At 42.7% G+C, this 22,061-nt stretch overlaps 1 protein-coding gene across 3 annotated transcripts in view; it reads right to left on the reverse strand.

Annotated features, from left to right (window-relative positions):
* GLRA2 (glycine receptor alpha 2) overlaps positions 1–22,061 on the reverse strand; it is a 145,048-nt gene that overhangs the window by 119,645 nt on the left and 3,342 nt on the right. The window lies entirely within an intron of this gene.

Genomic DNA, 22,061 nt, shown 5'->3' on the forward strand with positions numbered 1-22,061 from the left:
AACTGGATGGTGAGTTGTGGAACTAAATAAAAGAAAACCAGGCATCAAAGACAAGTCAGAAGCGATTTGCTATAAGTGCTTGAGTCATTCCACAAAGAATGTCAGCTGTGTGTCCAACCAAGCATCACAGAGAGGGCGTTTTTGTTAAGCCTCTTTCTAATACAAGTGAATGGCTGCTTTTTTGTTCACTGTGGGATTGTAGTGACCTTAAGTGAGCAGTATATTCCTGGGAGATTTAAGGCACTTTGCTAGTGGTGACAAGGTTAATTTCGTATTCTGATCTCAGAGACTGAATGGAACCTTCATGTTGGGAGTAATTTGTAAGTGTAATCTACATATATTTCTATTTATACTATAATAAAATATCATCAGATGGAGAATTGCTGGAGAACAGGAGAGTCTTGCTATCCTGGGATTGCAGCGGATAATAAATAAAGGCCCATTTAGCCTTAGAAGAAGACAATTTTAAATGCCATTTGGAATTAGGTTTGAAATGAAGAGATCTGAGAATTTCTCATGATCCCAAATGATATTTCTTTTCATTTTAGGAAGTAACAAAAATAGAATTAAAGATGACTTTCTCTCGCGTTAATTGAATCCCCTACTACTTTGCAAAACGAATAGCAAGTTCATCGACTTGTTAGGTCCTGACAAATGGAAAATAGATATTTTTTCCCCGTTAGTAATTTTAAAAAAGGAACTGTCGTGTGTTTATGATTATAGTAATGGAACTTGGGGGTCACCATCCCACATACATGTTTGTTTCCACACTCAACTCTTCTCCTCCTTCAAGGTCCTGTTCAAGTGATATCCACTCAACAAATTTTTCCATGATTCTCCCCAATTGACTATTATCTTTCTTGCCACTTCCATCACCCCATAACCTTAACCATGGTATATTTGTCATGTGTGTCTCATCAATTCTGGCGTGGTCTAGACAGGTCTGATTCACTGTAATGTTTCCCCAAAGTGCTTGCTATAGCACTGAGCATGTACTGGGCAGTCAACAATTCTCAGTGAAAACTATGGGTGAAAAATGGAAGCCTTTTTGTGCAAGGAAGTGCCAGCGGCATCTCAGAAAATCTGTGTTTCCATTTCATTTCAGAACAACTTTCCGTGCAAGGCATTTTAACCCCATCAGTTGGTCTCCATCCCTTCAGCTTCAAAGGGTAGTTCATTCAAAAGGTAGTTTATTTAAATTGACTGTCTCATCTCAGCCTGAGAAATCAGAAGCGAATTCTGTTTGCTGTCTTTCCAGAGAGCTCAAGAGAATGAAAAAAAGTGGTGACAAAAACATGACAGTCCCCAATAAGCAGCTTTGCAACATGGCCCTTTGAAACAGCCACTGAGCTGGCTGCCCTGTTTGAGGTGGGGGTTGGGAAACTTCTTAACTGTTGGCTGTCACCCCATCATCTATTACTGGTGCAGTGTGGAATAATGGGAAAAATCATAAATTAAAACCTAGAAGATGTGGGTTTAAGTCCTAGCTTTGCTGTGTACTATTTATGTGACCCTCGGTAATCACTCTGATCTCTCGTTTTCTGATCTATAAAAGTATCTTCACATAACTCACGGGTTTGTTGGGAAGACTGAATAGGATAGTGTGTGTGAGAAATGTCACCATTTTCTTTTCTCCTACCATTTTCTTCTATCAAGGAAGGTGGCTCTTCCTCCTAAACTTTGAGGTTTTCGCCATTATTTAACCTACCTAATGTTCTTGTATCAAACGCCGTAGCTCTGCCCTGCATTTTATTCCACTCGCCCCTACTTAGAGTGTTAAGATATAGATTTTAAAAGTCTAAACAGGCTCTAGGAAGAACATAGGACCTGTTCCTTTCTGGGGAAATACTGCATTATGAACTCTAACAATCATTAGTACAGGGACAACATAAGCTCTGGTGGGAGATTGTGTGTTGTCTGTAGCACACGCCTGTGTTATCGGACTCCGATTCTATGAAGCTGTTTTACAGCTCTGGCAATTGTGGAACTGACAGCCCTGTGAAATAGCTCTTGCTTACGAGATGCAAATTCTGTCCTGTCCCGTAGAGGTTCAAGTGCCTTCCCTCCCCCCTGTGGTAGAAGCTACTTTTGCCATCATTTCTGCACATTCATCTCGGTATCCTTGCTCTCTACATAGCTCTGTGTTGGGTTTTTTTTTATTTTAATTTTCTTTAGAACTGGTATATCAGCTGCCTGGTTTCCTCACTGATTAATGAGTTGAATAGAATCCTTAACATGTATCCATTTTATAGCTATATGCAAGTCATGCTTTTACCCTGTTTTTGAAAATTATCTTTTCATGACAGTTTTTTTTTTTTTTTTAAAGGAATGCTCACCCTCTGGAAGGATTAGATTCAGAGCCAGGCTTTGGAAGCTTGGAGACCTAAATCCTATTCGAAGCCACTACATTCCCAGACAACCCAGCATTTCTATTCCTCTGTCAAAAGAGATCTTAGTGTATCCTGTCTGCCAAGGAATGGTGCCTAAGCGCGCATTTCCCTCCTCTGCTCCTCTGTGGCTTCTACACATGGGGACTTGTTTCCTCATTAGGCATTCCGCACCATTTCTCTGAGGGTGGGGAGGTCACCATTGTACTGTTAGCAAACAGGTTTTTTCATGTCAGCAAGAGATCTAAAAATAGAAGCCAGAGTTCCTGACATGCACTCTCCTAACAACTAGGACAGCCGCTTCCCCACTGCAGAGGGAAGCCTCCTAATGCTGGTGCTTGGGTGTGGTGCTGGGGTGTTTACATGCGCTCAGCGACCGACCCCCCCCCCCCCCCCCCCCCGCCCCCGCCCCAGGCAGCCGGCACTTGGGGCAGAGTGCTCCCCGCCTCCGGCCTCGCACTGTGCTGTGCGTCTTTGGAATCCAGTTAATTAACAGAACATCAACTGGACGTCTTTTGTGTTTTGGGTGCTGGCTTAGTTTGGTTACCCTCACGTCAAGGTTTCAGGCAGACACAGCTTGTTAAGGAGATGAGACAGGGCGAGAAGGAAGTCAAGGAAAGGCGATGCAGCAGCTCCATTACTTAGCAAGGGCAAGTGAAGCTTGATGCCATGAGCAGCTCTGGAAGACACATTCTTCTGAGCTATTGCCCCCAAGGGGGGACGGCGCTGGGCTCTTTCCTGTCAACTGCCATCATCATTAGATGAGAAAGTAGCAACTCTCAGGGGCTCTGGTTCATATTCCCTCGGGTCTGCCACGAGGGTGGGCAGAGTGACGTGGGCCAGAGAAAGCCCTCCACAGAGAGATGCAGGTGCTGGCCTTTGGAAGTCGTATCGTGCGTGGATGTGGAGGGATGTAGGGACATGGGCTGGGCACCAACAGTGGTGCCTACGAGGTCCTAGGCATGCCAGAGTGTGTTCTGTCCTTGCATTCACCAAGCTCTTAGTCTGCCATGGCAGAGAAACATGAATTAGATGATATCTGATGTAATGTGATGATCAGAATAACATGGTTGGGGAATGTAGCCAAGGAAGCAGCTTGTGCATGAGAAAAGGAAGGGTCTACTTCATGTTATATAAAGCATATTGCATGAGCCAAAGTGGAGTCAGCAGTTGAAGGTTGAGCCACATTAGTGCTTTTTGTAGCATCTCCTCTCTGGAATTCAAAGGCCACCCAATTTTGCAGTGTTAGAGACTTTTTTTTAAGCGAGGGTGAGGGTGGCGCTGTCCCGTGTCAGGAGTTTAGCCTCCCTCTCCTTCTCTCTCAGTGTGACATGATGTGTACCGCTGAGCTGAGGCGGCGCCTCCCAGAGTGAAGAAGTTAAGTGACCTCCTGTTGTTCTAGCAGAGTTGCTCTCATGCTTGATGTGGAGAATGTCCTTCCCCCTAGGCCCCGTCACTTGCTATGGGCTCATGACAATGGGCAGCAACGTTTCCTCGGGCTTCCGAGAGGGTTCGTCTGAAGACAGGAGGGTGGATGTTCACTAAAGAAACAGAATGGGGTTCGTACTCACACCCCCTTCACACGAATCACAACACTTTCTGAGGCTTTAAAAAGGCTCTAATTTTGTGTGTTGTACCAGACACAGTGGAGCAGCAGCATCGAAAAGGAAGTCCTTTGCTGAGAAATGGCCCCTTCCCAGCCTCTCATGTAATGGAGGTCGAAATTCCCGCAAGTTGAAAAGCAGGAGAGTCTTCTTTCTGGGGATCGCGTGGGCTGTTGTGGACTTTTCCACACGTTGCCTCCTGTCAGAGCTGCTGTTTGCAAACGTGGACACTGGTACCTCCCAGGCCACGTAGGAAACAGCCTCCGCCTGGGCCTGGATTTGACCAGCTGAGCTGGCCATAAGGTCTCCGAACATGAGTTCCGGGTCTGCTTAGAGGGGATTGGTGACAGTAGTACTTAGGAATTTTGTAGGGCACACATAAGGTCGTGCCTGTAACACACTTCACGCGCTGGCCTGCACATCGCGAGACTGCCCGGTCGCTATAACCTCCCCATCCTTCAAGTCCTTGCTGACTTTCCTCTTCCTTTGGCTTCGGCCATCTCCACCCCCCCCCCACCCAGAGCTCCCGTCTCTGTGACGTAATCCCACCTGCGGCCACACCTCTACCTAGGCCAGGAGCGGCAGTGTCGCTCAGACTTGTTTGCGTGCATTCGTTCTTTTGCTTGGTCGCACGACACATCACTCCAGGACAGGGTTGTCCATTTGCACTTCAGTAAGTTCCCAAAATCCCGGAAAGTGAGGCCTGTTGGAAGTGTGTCCCCCAGAAGCTTGGTGATTAATTTGCACCTTGCTCCAGCGTCAGCCGGCTGTGTGGAAGAAGCAGTACCTCCTCTGCTTAATTCCCAGGGCACCCGCTTGAAGAGCCATCTCCTTAGGCCCAAAGCTGCCTCCCCGGCAGGCTCCCTCCAGCACCTGCCTCCTCTGCTCCCCGAGCACACCCGGCCTCCTCATACGTGTTGGGAGGTAATCATAAAGAGCATCAAATTGCAGACTGCAGGTCTCGGACTTAGCATTTTCTCCCTCTTTGCCCAAATGATTGCAATTATTAAATGAAAACTTTTTCAGAACCCAGATAGTACGCCGTGCCAGGAAGTAGGCTCTCGCACTGGAGAAAATGCCAGATGGAAGGGCATGCTTTTGCTATGACAGAGTCAGCATTTTCCTGGAATATATTTAAATACATCACAAATTTGTACTGAAAGAAGATGTGGAAAATGACTACAAAATGCCATTAGTCAGAGAGAAAATCACAGAATGTGTAACGTGTAGATTTCAGTTACTGCGCCCGCCCCGCTCCTGTCCTCAGCCACAGCCACAGCCACTGCCCCCCACAGTCTGCAGGCTTGTCCCAGTCCACCCCAAGGAGAACGCTGGTCGGTGATTGGAGAGAAATAAGCTTTGCCCATTCATTTAATTATTCATCAAATATTTATGGAGGATTAATAATGTGCTCCAATCTAAGGAGGCAACATTGAATAATAAACAGATTCTGAGCAGAATGCTCCAAAGGCTCTTGCAGCCTCCAGACTCGCCACCCCCGGCAGGGCTCGGTAATTAAGGGATGGCTGCAAGTTGAGCTCATAAGCTTGCTGTACAACATCGCGGCTCTTCTAGACTTTTCCTGTCCTTCTTATGGTAACAGGGCAGACTCATGCCCGACTGCTGGAACTGAAGCTAACTCTGCACACCCTTACCAGCCGCAGGACCACAAGCAACCACGTACACTCTCTGTTCTGTTTCCTGATCAGTACAATAGGGATAATGGTAACACACATGTACTTCTCTGTAAGAGAGTTGGGAGGATTAATTGAATTAATATGCAAAGTGCTTAGGCGATTGCTTGGCATATTGTAAGGATTCAAGTAATTTAAACTAATGCTACTCTGAACTGTTCTTGAACCCTACATCTAGAAAGGGGGGAAACAGGAGGGGGTGCAGTGAGGAACAAAGGGTGGCCTGAGAAGGCAGCTGGTGGAGAGCGTGGACGCGGAGCCTCTTTACTTCCTCTTTTCTCTGCTCATTGTATGTAATGCTTTCTGGCTTCATCTTCTGGGTCTTATATGTAAAATATATTTAGAGACTTCCCTATTTAATGAGCCTACCGAGAAGTGCATTTTCAGCGGTGTATTTAAATTGTTAAAATGCTCCCCGAATGTCTGGGTGATCTGTCCAATAGCAGAGAGGGCCAGCAAGACACAGCATCCAGATCGTGGGGATCTGTTCAGCTTCATGGTGACCGCACCCAGGGCCAGCCCGTGCTGGTGGCAGTGGGCCCTCTGCGGCAGATGGCAAAGCGCTGCTTCGCCCAGAAAATAGAGGCCATTGGGCATGAACTTCTCCCGGCTCCCTGGTCTCCACCTGCGAGACTGACTCTCGGGGTAAGGAGTCGCCCCTTCTCCAGTGCAAGAGGAATCTCCCCAGTGTCCCAGGGCTTTGCTCCTCCCTACCCCTTCCAGAACCCTCCATCATCTCCCCTGTCTCTCCTGTGCTTTAATCTCCCCTTCCTTTTGTTCCACCAATGCTCTCTTCTCATCCTAATATGAAAAACAAACAAGCCCCACAACACCGAAAGCGTCCCTCCGCTCCTGCTCTGCAAGCTAGCCTCGGTCTCCTTTCTCCTCCCTCGTACCGGTCTTTGCAATGAGAAGTTCATGCCTTGACTTCCCCCACTCTTCCAGTTGCGGTCATGCCACCACCAGCTACCGCCTGGCATTTTGTCTCACGGCTTCAGAGGAAGGGCCCTTGCTGGGCTCCGAAATGCCCCCTGACCAGCCCGGGTGGTCCATTTCCCTGCCTGGCTCAACCTCCCACGGCCCTGGGTGCAGTCAGCGTCCTCATCACAAAGCTCTCTCTTCCCTTCACAGCGGCAGCTGCGTCTTCTTCGGGTCCTTCTGCACCCTCCTCTGTATTCCTTGTTGTGTCTCTCCCACCCCCACTGCACCGGTGCTCCCGCTCATGGGCGCCCCGTCCTTATTCCTCTTCTCTCTCCCGGCCACACACTGCACTGGGCGAGCTTGGTGAACACCACCACGATCTGATGACTTCCATTCCTGCCTCTCTAACCCTGGCATCTCTTCTTGACTCCAGAGGAACATGTTTCACTGCACACGACGCATCTCCGTGGAGTTGTGGCAGTCATCTCGGATGGACCGTCCCAAACCCGACCTCAGCATCTTCCTCCCTCAGCATCTTCCTCTTATAGCTCCTCTTTGAGGAAACAAAATCACCATCTGTTCAACTGGTTAAACTGGTACCTTCAGCCAATCTGTGTTCTTTCTCTCGTGCCGTCCATCCCTTGTCTGGTGCAATTTGACCTTAAGATTCAACCAGACCCCTGCTTTCTGATCCCATTGTCATTGCCATTGTCTGAGCCCAGCCCCTCCTCATCTCTCTCCTATGGATGCTTGTCATGGCCCCCTAGCCCCTCACCTTCCCAGTGTGTCATTTGAAAGGCGTCTTGAATTATCTTCTTAGAAACCACGTCTAATGCTGTCCTGCTTGAAAGGACTTTTCTCTGCTGGAAAGCATTGATTGCCTCCCTGTTACCTGTAGTTAAATCTTAATCTTCTTGACACTCTACCCCTAGCCAACTTTGCACTTTAACCTCTTCTTCTGTTTCTTCCCTCCTTTTACTTCCTGTGGGTATACTCATCTTTCCTTGTCCCCCAAACAAGCCGTATTCCTTTTAGACAGGGGGAGTTTCCTACCGGAAATCCCCTTTTTCCATACATTGACTTCATCTCTCAACATCCAGTCCAAACATTCTCTGTCATGAAGACCAGAACTACTCCTTTTTCTTTGTAGAAAGAACTCTCACATATCAAGGGTTCACCAGAGAAATATAAAAATCATTTTAGCAGGTGGACCTTCCATACTTTGTAAAGACTTTTAGTCTCCTGCCTCATAATCTGGGAGAATCTTGCACCCTGAGAACCACTCTTCAACTCTTGATGAAACTAGAAGTCAAGACTCAACAGGAGAATTTTAGAGGAGAATCAACTACAGGCTCACTGGTTGGGAGAAGCAGGGGCTACAACCAGGAAGTGAGTCTGGTTGCTTTGGCAGTTGGAACTTAGTGGTAATTCCGATCCAGCCAATATTAACGATGAGTTGCACTTGGGTGCATTGGTTTTATTTATCAAATGCTGCAGGCACTGAGTAGGAAAGTTGACTCAGACCAATTGAGCCTTCTCGATAAGTTTGATGCCGCCATACAACCCTATTCCGTATTAAGCATGGAAAGTGAAGTTTCTAATAAAATGCAGTGAAGTAGAAGGAGGTGGGATAGTAAGGTTGAATGTTAGAATGCTGGTAAATTAATAATTTCTCCTCTGCTTGGTGTCTAGCATGGTGCCATATGCATAGTAAATGCCTGAAATGTGTCTGTATGTGAACGATTCCACTCAACATTAGACACTTTAAACTCCAACAGATACAGAAAGTGCACAAAAACCTGGTGCTTCAAAGATAAATTAGTCTTACCCTGTAATAAGACAGCTATATATATATATATTAAAAGATTTATTTATTTATGCATACAGGAACTGGGGTACAGGCTAGAGACGGTGAGGGGTGAGAGGATTCACCAGAGACAGAGTGGGGAACAGAACGGGCAGATCGACTGAAATACACTGCTGAAGGGAATAGCGGGCGAGAAGGAGAGGTCTGCTATGCCATGTGGGTAGCTCCCTGGCTGGGGATCGAACTCATGCTGCAGTGGCTGCCAATAGCTTCATAGTGCTATATACTATCCCTGTACTAGGGATTTTCTATAAAAAATATAGATGATTATTTCTGATCTTATCTTTCCTTTAGGATCTGTTTATTATCCACTCCATGTTTCCTTGCCTTCTTTGCACCTGCCACATCACCCCTCAGAAGTCACTGTCTTTGCAAAGGTGTCATGCTCCCACCAGGGAGGCCCCAAGAGAGCTATATTAAAATCGCGTTCAGTAGAGTATTGCCCACCAAGTACTGCAGATGGAGAATGAGTGTCCTTGTCATTCCCTAGTCACCTACCTGCCTCCCCTTCCTAGGCTTTATGCATCTGTAGAGGTGTGTTGGTCTAAGTGCTGGCTGGCAGCAAAACAACTTTTTCTTTGCATAAATAACAGGAATGGGAAACAAAATTCCAGCTGTTTTGCATTCTGAGAAATGTGTTAGTGGGTCAAGTGAGATAACACATGGGAAAAGACTTGATTCGTTTTAAAAGAATATATTAGCTGATAATAATTTATTATGTTAGTTCAATTGTTCACATCGAATTTTACATTAGTATAGATTCTGGGATTAAAGATTGATGTAAGATTTCCTATCTATTTGATGGATGCTTTATAGGCTTCCTAACTACTGTCAGGGGTTGAAGGTCCAATGGAGAATGAGATAAGTCTCATTTCTGGCTTACTTGAACTAGTCTGGGAGGGAAAGAGACTGGGAAGCAGCCAAACAAGAAAAAGTATTGTCGGAGCATGTAAGGAGAGGATGGACTTAGCTTATGAGAGGCTTTCTAGAAGAAATGATATTGATGCGTTGGTCTGTCAGATGAGTAGACTGGAGGAAGGGCAGGCGAAGGGGAATGAAAGTGGAAAACACCTTAAGTGAAAGGCTTGAGGAACAGGAAATAGGCCATTGAGGCCGGAACAGAGGAGGAGGGCATAGCTGGAGGTGTGGAATGATGATGTCCACGTGGGTAATTTGATGTTCCACCGGGGTTCTTTGGGCCGCATTTACCATTTTGTGTCTCTCGGCGCAGTGTGCTTTGGTTCATGTAACCAGAAAATGTGGTATTTCCCAGAGAACTGTCTTGGGGCTATTGGAGCTGACTTTGCGCACATGAGAAGAGATAGAAGTGTCTGGGAATTCTCCTCACTTACCTCTACACACTGTGAGGACAGTCTTTACCCAGTAATGGACAGAGGGGACATGAGAAGCCAGCTCTCTTGCCTCCAGTCATGATAGCTCTGGATGTAGCTTACACTTGAGTTCCCCTGAGAGATCAAGCTAAACCCATGTTCTGTTGACCTTTGCTGGAGATCTGACCCTTTCTGGGCTGTCCCCTGTCCTTGTCTGATTTCATTACCCTCTTATGTGTCTTCACTGCTCACTTATTCTTGATAACTCACTTGCACGCAGAGTCTGTTTTTTGGAAACCTGAGCTCAGATGGATGCAGTCAAGAACCTAACCACAAAATCCCTCGTAAGCCTTGTGTGGGTGTACGAGCTTTACCCAGAAGTGACGAGAAGTCCCAGAGAGTCTAAGAGTCTTGAGATGCCTAGAACAGAGGATACTAGTATTTTGAGCTCTGCAGTCCCTCGGGCGCAGCTCAGCTTGCTTTTCCTATGCATTCAGATAAAGATATAGCCAATCAGGCACCCCAGAGCAGCTGTACTAGGGATTTTCTATAAAAAGTATAGATGTTTATTTCTGATCTTAGCTTTCCTTTAGGATCTATTTATTATCCACTCCATGTTTCCTTGCCTTCTTTGCACCTGCCACATCACCCCTCAGAAGTCACTATTTTTGCAAAGGTGTCATTCTGTGACTTTTATGATACAGTGCATCCATCTATATGGATACTTTTTGTTAATATCCTTGACTGCTTTCCTCTATCACTGAAGCAGATAATTTATTCTGATATTTATATGAAAAGCTAGAGACAGAGGGGATACCTGTCCTGTGCACTTGAGACTTTACCTATGCACAGTTTAAGATGGTGTATACGCTGAGTACCTGCCTCCAGATCCTTATGTAACAATTATATTGTTTTAGTACATGTGGGAATGAAAAAGGTCCCAATGTGAAGGCCTCATAACTCAGTCATGGGAATTTCACATGTCATTTCACTTTGACTGAGCTTCACAAAGATCCCACCACGCAGGCTGTACTGTTGTTAAGGGCACACTGACGATTCTTATCTGAACTCACTTGGGGTAAGTGGGTGCTACGGATGACTCTTCACCCAGGGGCCCTAAGCAAACCTAGTTTCAAAAGTAGGCAGGAAATAAAAACTGTGTGTGCAATTATGCTATTTGTAGAGGCTGGTTGACAAGTAGACATGTGGGATTTTCTCCTTTAGATAAGTGTATTCTTTTACCGAGGGAATCCTTTTTTGTTTTTTTTTTTAAACTGCTTTGGAATATTTGTCCCAAGTTACAAATTCATACACTTTGTTGAAAGCCCTGCATGTTGTAAACTTGGTTGGCACCAGGAAATCTATGGAACAGGAAGCTGCCTGCTGCGTTTTAAGTGGGAATATTTGCTCAGAAGATTTGAATAAAGGATGAGCTTAAATGAGGCATGTGTGTGTGCTAAATAAATGTGAGTATTGAAAATGTAGGTGCTTGGGGAAAATAAAGGGAACATATATCCCAGACTGAGGGTAATTCTCCTAATTCTGGAGAGTTACAGAAAGTATGCCTGATAATATAGGATGCGTTTGGTAAAGATCAGGTCAAATATGCCACTGGCCACAGAGGAGTCACTAACTCCAGGAAAGGAAATAGGGTTGTTTCAGAGAAAATGAATACTGAATACTGCAACAAGCTGACAATAGTGCTAACAAGCTGTGACCTCAAATTTTATTATTTTATTGCGGTAACGTTGCTTTACAACACTGCATGTGATTTAGAGGTATAGGTGCACTGCACACCTCTCCAGATGTTTGTTACCACATCACACCTACCAATTTTAGACCAAGCGAAGTAACATTTTATTTATATTTTAAAAAGTCCTGAAAAATGGTGGCAGGGCTTCCTATTTACATGGCATGGCCCTGGGCTTAGCAACATTTTCAGGAAGACATGACCTCGTCTTAAATTATTGTTTGGGGAAGGCACTACATACTTCACTTTTAAAGCAAATCTCAGAATTCCAGGGAAAACATCTTCCTCTTCTTTGTTTTCCATACTTTCTATAACTAAGGAGAAGTCCTTTCCCCATCCCCCAATATCTAACACCACTGCCTGCCTCCTAAGAAAAGGTGAAGCAGCAGTGATATCAGAAGCAAAGGATAACAAGGAATGTGAGCCGGACACCCAGGCTGTACAAAGCAAAACTTGAAGCCAGACAAAGCAAAGCGTGCATGCGAAACAAGTGACTTCTTTTTAGCTAATCTTCACTCAGTTCCTCTTCGGGGTCCAATATATCTCAGACTGCCAAGCTTCAATTACCAGCAAAGCTTAAAAATTTGGTATTCCTTTATCTGTAGGCTACCTGGTGGCGTGTGCCCTCACTGTAGGTACCTTGAAGCAATATTTCAAATAATGGACTAGCTTGAATCAGAAAGTGTAGTGGCTCCATCATCAATGTGTCTTCATCTACGGTATGAAGTAAAATAACATGGATAACGAGCCATTGGTTATGTCTAAGGTAACTTGAATGTCTTCGCACCCCCACTTTGTTCTGTATGTGTTCCTGAGGCTCTGGAGTAAGAAACAGGTCGAAAAATCATACTTGCTTATTTGACAAACTCTGAGAAAGCACTGGGGAGGAACTAGTAAAATAAGGAAGATGTATATTTATATATCTATTTTCCCAAGACATTGAGTGATAATTTGAAGACATTTCTCTTTCTGTATCCATCTCCATTGAAAACAGTGTTCAATGTGTTTTCCCCTGGGAGTTTATTTAGCCAGTATATGAAGCATTATCAATTTTTAGCAGACCAGCTAGGAATATATTTTAATACAAAGAAATGAAGCCCTTTATCTTAAACCTACGCAAGTTTCCATATTCAAATGAAAAATTTTTAATATGGATTCAGCTTTTTAAGATTTCATTTCAAAGAAGTAAGGGGAAAACATGCTCTAGAGACAGTTGCCCACCTTTGACAACTGTCTGAAAGAGAAGACAGCAATCCAAAAGGAAATTCTCCATACAGACTTGAAGCTTTGTCATATCCCGCTGAAGAAACATCTTTCGTTCAAGGTTAAAGGTCATTTGTTTAAGTGTGTATTTGTCACTCAGCGTTCAAGAATCATAAAGACTGAAACAGAAGGTGATAATCAGATCAGAGTATTTTGCTGTATCGAGGAATGTTTTTTCTTTGGCCTTCAGTGTTTGTTTTTACAACGCAATGTTTGCTTATTTATTCATGGAAATGAAGCAGGAGATAAATAGCCTGCAATAATATTCTAACTTGTAGAGTAATTCTCTTGTGGCATCAGAATACTAATTTGACCATGTATCAAAATGAAAGCCACATTTACTGAACGTAGGAGCCTTCTCACTCTTACAAAATTATCTTCATAACAGATCACCATATTTTTTGATTATTTAGGTTTCCCTTCATCATCTATTTTAATGGCAATTTTTTAAAGATTTATGGATTTTTACCAAAGCACATTTTATAAAGTATACTCCATAAAGCACCAGTTCCCCAGAATGAAATTCATTTTAAGGAATCTATGTTAAAATAACCACAGGGTATGATGACTGGCTTGCTGCTCCCCTCAGCAGTGTATTTCGGTCAATCTGCCTGTTCTGTTCCCCACTCTGCTTCTGGTGAATCCTCTCACCCCCCACAGCTCTGGCCTGTACCCCAGCTCTTATATGCATAAATAAATAAATCCTTTAAAAAAATAACTACAGGGTAGACTCCTGTATAAAAAGATTTCTTAAATATTTATATGCGTATTTTACTGCAGGCTTTCTCTAAAAAGTTTAACATGCTAGAGGATATTGGGACTCTTGGAGAATGTTGTGTAGACTTCCTCATTCTTACTTTGCATTTTAAACCTCCTATCTGAGAACATTTCATGGCCTCCAGCTTGAGAAACACCTTTGGCCAGATGCTGATACTAATATGGCGGGCTGCTTTGCCCAGAGGTATTCCCTGTGAATTTGCTACCTCCAAGGCAACAGCAAGGCAACACTGTAAATGGCCGATTTTTTTCGTTAATCCCCTTATCACTGTTCACTGTCTTCCCAGAAAATACTGATCATCCTTGAAATATCAGACCTGAAGTGAGAGATGAACAGTGGCACACACACAAAAAAAATTCTGGACAGAATGAATAATTTCTCAAAGAAGAAACCAGTAATCTAGGAAGATTGCATGCATGGAAACTCTTCTGTGGGTGAATCAATAATTTATAAAAGGATATGCTCAAATATGTTAAATTATAAAGACCAGGTACCCTCAATGTTGGAAGCGACACAGAGTGACATCTTGGTCCAAGTTCTTTACTTGGGTGACATGAATCCCTGGGAGGCTGGGTGAGATGGTCTGTGTCACAACTGACTAACTGGACTTAAATCTAGGCCTCATGACTTTCAGTTTAGATTTGTTTTTTCTATCGCAGAATTGCCCCCCTTTGTTTGGTAAGGCAATGCTGGCATACCGCATCTTGGGGAAAATATTATTAAGGAGATCTTTTCCTTCAGATGGGGGGAGTACCAAAAATATCTCATTCTAGTCCTATAATTCTTAAACTGAGGGAAGGAATAAATCTGGTAATGTAAATACTTCAAGAGCTGATCTTTCAGTGGTTCTGGAGAGGCAGAGGCCGGGCGCAGGCATGTGCCTTTTCCCAAGACCACTCTCTGGTGGTGCTGAAGCAGGTGTCTTGAAAAGCATGCTTGGAGAAACACATCTGGTTGGTTGCTGATTTGTTTTAGTGTCAAATCCTAAGCCCTCCAATATGCATCGCATACTCCATGCAATGCTCTGACAATAAAACCAAAGTTAATTCAAGGGAAAGAGTAGAATATAAGAAATCCACGTGCACATTGCACTGTATATGTCTAAGTTAGCCTCGATCATATCATCTAACTTGAGTTGTTACAGTATGGTTTGCCACAGGTGTGTATTCCTGTTTCAGAGACTTTGAGGTTCAAAGCTAAATAAACAGACCCCCCTTGTTCTCTGAATATACTTTTTTAGGCAAAGCATGTTTTTTTCTAAGAGAAAACCTGATACAAGAAATCTCGGCTGCCGTGTTGGAGTTGCAGTGGTTCTTAGAAATCAACATCTTGAAGTATTTAAAATGTAAATAAATCAGAACAAGATAGATTATATTATCTTCTATGTACACTTGGGTTTTACAAATGAAAGAAAAATTATGTGGCAAAGTGGTTCCGAGGTTTCCCTAGAGCAGCAGAATTGCCATGTGAAGTAGCTGTGTTTCAGGTGCAGTAAATCAGAGCAACCCAGAAGGGAGACGGGCCTTGGGCTGCCACGTCCTCGAAACACATACCTTCTGCTCCCAGTCTCCAGGCTCTTCCAGTCACCACCCTATGTTTTCTTCTCCCCACACTCCTTCAGCTCTGTGTAGAATGGAAGAGCATGGAGGGAAGAAAGTGTCTCAGAAATGCTGCCCACAGAGACGTGGCAGTAAGTCTTGAGTCAAATCTGAGCCTGGAATAGGCCCCAGCATTACTGTGGGGTCAGGAGCGGGGATATTCACAAACATGAACACAGTGAAGCAGAAAGAAAGGAAACTATTAATTATTTTCACATTCCCCACAGTCTGCACCACACACCCCCCCTCCTTTCTCCTGCACACACCCATCTATTAGTTGCGCCTCTCCCAGTTCTCTGTTCAGGAGCTGGAACTATCGTGTTACATTGTCTTCCTTTCTCTTCTCTGCTTTTGGAAGCATAGTTTATATGCTGGGAGATTGTATCTAAATGCCATCCCTTCCCACTTCCCTTGTTCCCGAGAGTGGCGAAGGCTTACTAAGCTGCTCATCAGTTTTGGAGCTATCTTCTCAAGGCATGGCTTTGCTTTAAGTTGACATTGTGCTTCCATTTCCTCCAAAGACACTCTTGTCTCTTTCCTATTATTCTCTGTAGCCTGGGAAGCTGCCTTCTGGATTTGATTCCATGATTCCCCTTGCCCTCTGACTATAGCTGGGTTTGGCCAGTAAGAGGTTCTCGCAGGTAAAATGGAAAGCTGGAGGGCAGCACAGTTGGAATATATATCCCCTGGCTTTCTCCCTGCCGGGACAACACTGGTTGCATTGCCCCAGCCCCACGAGGTGGCCTCTCATCTTCTCTCAGTTCCAGTAACTGCTCCTGCCCTCGCCTCTTCAGACCCACTGTTGATGGTCCCAGACTCCTCCACTCTCCATTGAGGCCTTTGTTTGCCTAAACCCTCTACGCCCCATTGGAGCATGTCATTTCTTTCCTGCAAAGATCCCAAATGATCCAACAATATATTCCAATTTTTACTGAAGTAAAAAACTGACATTTGAAAGTTTAACTTGCTGTTTACCATCCATTGTGTATTTGGCAAGTAACATGGTGCCTTGGACATAGTAATTACTCACAGATTATTAAAGCAGTAAACAAAGGAGTTGTGTGCTTAGACTAAGACAGATATGTCAGACCTTTATGTGTAACTTTTGTGCCACAAATTGATTCCATTGCTTTGACAATGTTTGCACAAGTGTAGCTTTGTTTTCCTCAAGAAAATGTGTCTCCTCCTCCCATCAGAAAAATATAGAAGTAGAAGACAATATTTGTCTAGTCACGTGCATGATAACTAGCCCATTGACTTTCCGTATTTTAACTCAATCCATGACTTTCTTCTGCCTTCTTGGGTGAATGTGTTAATGACACAGAGCCATTCCCTCTTGTGTGCTTCTGTTCATAAAGGGATGGTGGGTACACAGCCCTGGCCTGAGTCAGAAAGAGCACCCAGCTTTCCCCTTGCACTTGTCTGCATTTGTTGGCTGGTCAGACTAGACTCTGAGAGCATAAGCTGGGACTTCATTCTACACATTCTGTACACTTAAGAACGCCACTTAGAGACCTATGCCTTTTGCCCATATCTTTCCTTTAGTGAACTTCACATGGCTTAAAAATATTTGCAATCAGTTACAAGTGTCCAGAGTAGCCCTCTCAAGAAAAAAGTCCATGAGCAAATGCAGCATGCCAGTCAGGACAACCTCTTAAGCTGTGGGAGAACCCAAAATGCTTCTAAAGGCCTCGTGGTTACAAGGTGTGATCAACTATATTCCACTTTAAGACCCTATCCCACACACCAACAAAATTATCCAAGGTCACCAAGAACAAACTAGTGATTATTTTTTTTCACTCCAACTGCACACATTATAAATGTCAAGTCATTAAGTCCCGAGACACACTGATATTGATGCCATTATTTCTTTTTTTAAAATGAAGCCTTAGATATTGATCAAAATGTATTAATTTGTCCTTCAGGATGGGGAGGAAAAGCAAGTACTATAGAATTCAGCATAAAATGTTAGGTTCTTTCAATAATGAAAAGGATACGATGTGACCCAGAATCAACCAAGGAGAAATGCAATACTTTCTCAGAAACTAAATTACAGACTTCCATTTCCAGTGCTCTTAACTTGCCATGTTGTAGATACCAAATGTTCCTTATAAAATACTTATTCTAAAATAGGAAATCAATTTAACACATTTGTGCAGTGACCCTTGCAACTGCAGTAACTGGACAAGAAAATACATCAGAAATGACAGTTATATCATCTTCAGTTTTTAAACTAGAGTCCTTCTTTGTAAGAACAGGTTAAATTGGTTCTGTGTCTTTTACTTGGTTTATTTTTAAAAATTGAGTCCAAGAAATAGTCAGGGGTGGAATATCAATGGATAGTGATAGTTCCTTCCCACAAAGAGCTTCCTCTTTGTTTCATATTTAGGAATATGAAATAACCCATTCAGGTTGGAAATCTTTCCATCAAACTAGTAAAAGAAGAAGCAGCCAAGACATGTTGTGGTTACATCTACATTCTGGTTACTCTGGTAAGACTCTAAGAAAACTCTGGTAAGAACATTTGGAACTTCTTTGGTTTGTTTTTCCTCCCCCATTAAAAGAAAAAGGCAACAACTGTGAGGACATAGTCATCATGAGGAGTAAACTTTGATGATACATAGTCAGTGTCAGTTACAAAAGAGAAATGGTGGATGAGTAATAATAATGCAAGTTATTTGTAATATTCTTAATAGTTGAAAACAAATCATTCAGACCTGTGATCTCATTGGAAGCTTAGAACAACCCAAGTGAGATGGGTAAAGGCAGGAGAAAATCTGAGGCATAGAGAGTTTTAACCTGGGTTTTCTGGATCCAACACCAGGACTCTTTCCACTATGCTTCTGTGTCACCATGGAAGACATAGTCCAGTAAGATGGACTTAGTGAAATATACTTTGCCAGAGTGTGTTAGAATACTGGAAATGCTTCCTTCTTGATGGCCCCTCAACGCCCTAGGAAGCACCTTGTAGTTCTATAGCTGCAGCCTAGTACATACAAATGTGTGCTCAGTGTCCACACAGCACACAAAAAAACTAAAATAAATTATGGTACAACCAGTAGTTTTCGGACATCCAAAAATCCTCAGCAGCATCATCCCTGACCAAAGCTGTCATATGTAAATCTCCCTTTGTTACCCTCAGCCTTTCCCATCACTAACCTTTAAATAGTTCTGATTCTTCCAAAGCATTCTACTATTTTTCTCAGATTCCGTGGTAATACCTCAGCCCACATCTACCAGGGTGATCAAAGCAGTGGGCCACTGGGGCTGTATTCGTACTCATTGGGAGAATCGCCCTTTCCAAGTGCCCCTTTGTGCTTAAGCCACCCCCCACAGAGGCTGGCAAGCAAAATATTTGAGTTCCACTTAGCTAGAGACAAGAGAATTTCCAAGGGGATAAACCTGAAGACCTCTAGTTTCTTGGAAGTAGATCTATTTCTACTTATATCTGAAACACTTCTTGAGTTGATAACTCCTTGGAAAATGAAGGAAACCATATTGCATACAAATGTAGGTTTTAATGTCAAAATCACGCTTACAAATTTAGGTCTGCAGACATGGAAAAAAGTAGTGTGCGTGGCACGTGCAAGGAAGTGGAGTGAATAATTATCTCCTGGCATTATCTATTCCAGATTCAATCCCCAAACGTATGTTAGGATGAAATGTATTTATTCGCTCTGGTATGAAAGTTAGATATAACTCTAAGTTAATTTTATTTTCAAAGAAAATTTCATTCAAATGGATAAATGCTTTGTTTCAAAGAGAATCAGCACTAATCAATTTTGCCTGGGTTTGAACATTTCATTTGGCTTCTTTAAAAGCTTAATGTTTAAAGTTGCGTTTTCAGGATAAAGTAATACTGACAAAAGAGTATCTGACAGGATGAAGAGTAACAACACCACCATGAAGCAACTGACAGTGAGACAATTGATCCCCCCAGGGGGACAGGGGCTCCTGTGTTGACATAGAGTCAACATCTACCATGGTTTCAGTACCAGGTAATTGTGGGTGGACATATCTTGTGTTTTTATCTGAACTGAGGTTTCTGAAAATTTATGTTTTGACAGGATCTGACCCAGGTCTCTGGATCTTATAGAGGGAATGCAGTTGAGAACTCTGACTCATGACTTTGTTTATATACTTGTGCTTCAGCACATCAGAAAAGCTATTTTTTTCCTATAGTTTCTAAGAATGGCTCTCAATTACAGAGCCTAAGTCTGAATCATTTCTGGTTCCCGTTTCTAGCTTACATCCATCTTCTTTCTTGTAGATATGCCCATTATGACATCTTTCAGAGCCCATCAGGGATATGGAATAGACATGAAATATTTTATTGACTTGAAAGTTTGTAAGAAAAATTCCTACCAATAAGGAAATTATGCATATGTATTTCTTTTTCCTTTGTCAGTGCATGGCAACAAAGAAAATAGAAATATACTAATATTTAATAAGACTTCTGGAAAAGTCATTCCATTTACTTAACAGTTCATATTTAGCTCTCACTTTTATTCTTGTGGTCAAATCTTGCCCTTCTGTTTTCCTATTAATTGCCATTATTATCATTTTCAACATCATTGTCATCATGGTTATTGTTACCACGGTCAGTTGCTTCTTGGCATTTACAGGGAGCCTGTCACTCACTGTCCCAAGTACAATCACTTTTCCTCATCACCCCTCCCTTCTAGCTGCTATATAAAATTTCTTAGTGATCCATTGCTAGCCCCCTGCAGTGCATGCTGTGGTGCTCCTCCTGGCCTCCCCACCGCCCACGTTTCCTGTCACCCCTTTCTCATTTCTTTTCCCTCAGCTCAGGGAAGATGGTCTTTGTGGGCCATGGTGACCGGGTACTCCTACAAAAGTTCACACCCTCAGCTTCTGCTTCAGCTAATTGGAAGCACGAATCTTCATAATTGATCTGAATTTTCCTCTTTCTCAGCCCTTATTTTCTCATTCTGGAGAGGCAAAGATGACTTCATGTCTTGACATGTTTACATAATAAGGTACCTCCATGCCTTCTTAGATGCAGTGTGGGGGTGAACTGATAAATTGTGAATGTGCAAAGAAAGATATTAGATATATAAAGTTGCATGGAAAGACCTAGGAGAAGAAATTATTTTGGCCTACATCCCGAAAAACCCAAGCTTCCCACAGTAAAGAGGGTTGGAGGCGTGGTTAGGTCATTGATCTGACCAAAATGGCCTATGTCAATAACATTTATGAAAGAGTATCCGTGTTCATTGAAGTGGAGTATTAAAGGGAGGAGAAAAACCCTCAGCGAAGTCCATCTAGATTAGGTACTTCAGTGGTTTTTCACCCCATTTCCTTTTTATTATTTTTAAAAGATTTTATTTATACAAGAACCAGGGTACAGGTCAGAGGTGCAGGAGGGTGAAAGAATTCACCAGAGACAGAGCGGGGAGCAGAACAGGCAGACGGACCAAAGTACACTGCTGAGGGGAGCATCGGGCAAGACAGGAGAGGTCTGCTGCGCCATGTGGGTAGCTCCCTTGCTGGCAGGGAATCGAACCCGTGCTGCAGAGGCTGCAGACAGCTTCACAGCGCTGCACTCAACCCGCTGCACCACCGGGGAGGCCCCCCCATTTCCTTTTTATACAACATCCTGTGCTCAGGTCTCTGAGGAGTGGGTAGATCCAAAAACATGAACATGCTTTGCTATACTGGATGTTTATCTCATTTATTTGTCATTAGAATCATGAGAAATGTTACATCCAAATCCCAGAAGAACCAGGGAAAAAAGCTGCAGGTAGAAATGTTTGCTCATGCTAAGTGCTCACTTCAGGTAGCAGTGGCCACCTGGGTGTTTGTTAAATTACTCTGTACTTTCTTCCCCTTTTAGAAAATCATTTCTATGAAATAATGAATAATACATGCTATTAAACTAGATACTCATAAACCTGAACAAATTCTCATCTCTGGACCTTCTTTATGAATCTTTCCATGAAGAATTTAATAAGAAATTATCTCTCCATTTGTTGCTATCCTGTAGTGCTTGTCCTTCCTGATGATGCTTACACATATCTATTTGTATCTAAAATTTTATATTTTACATTATGTACTATATTATTGTATTTTATAAGTATTTGTGTAACTTACTCTCCCCAGTGAAATTTTTGTTGGTAGCACCCACACCTGTTTCATCTCTCACTTTTTCAAAATGTGTGATAGTTAATATTTTGCATCTAGTTTGAACTCAAAAATTATTGACTGGTTGAGTCAATTAATGTAGGAATGAGCAGTTCCATGCTGATTCTTGACTTGTTACAGGCTCTCATTTAAATATTGACTTCCAGCTCATGTGTTTATGACTTAATGAGCACAAAATTAGTATGAAATGAGGTCAATGTGGAAATTGTTTTCAGGAAAATTGAGCTTTGATCTTTGTTCTGTTGTTTCTTTTGGAAATACTCTATAAACCAAAAACATTTTTTGGTTAAAATTCTGATGTATTTCTTTATGAAATGCACCCTTAGCTGGGTTTCTTAAAAGGTGTGTGGCATTTAAAGAAGAAATGAATTTAGAATTTAGCTTTCATGCTCATATTTACCAATAATAAAAATTAATCAAAACTCAAGGAAAGCAATGCAATTAAGTCACTAATAAGCAAAACAAAACAAAACTGAAGCAATGCATGAAAATTATGACATAATATCTAGAATTTCATGGGCTCTCCTTTTAATAACTATTATAAACACTTCACAATGCATTATAATTCATTATAAGATCAAATGTTATTAAAATATGTATTTAGACATCACAATATCCAAAACAACTCAATTATCAATAATTGTTTCTTATTATGCTTTTTTTCTATCCCAGGTTAAAAATGAACCAAATAGACACAAAGTAA

This window comes from Talpa occidentalis, unplaced genomic scaffold (assembly GCF_014898055.3).
Source record: "Talpa occidentalis isolate TD23 unplaced genomic scaffold, MPIMG_talOcc4v2.1 talOcc4.15, whole genome shotgun sequence".
NCBI lineage: Eukaryota > Metazoa > Chordata > Mammalia > Eulipotyphla > Talpidae > Talpa > Talpa occidentalis.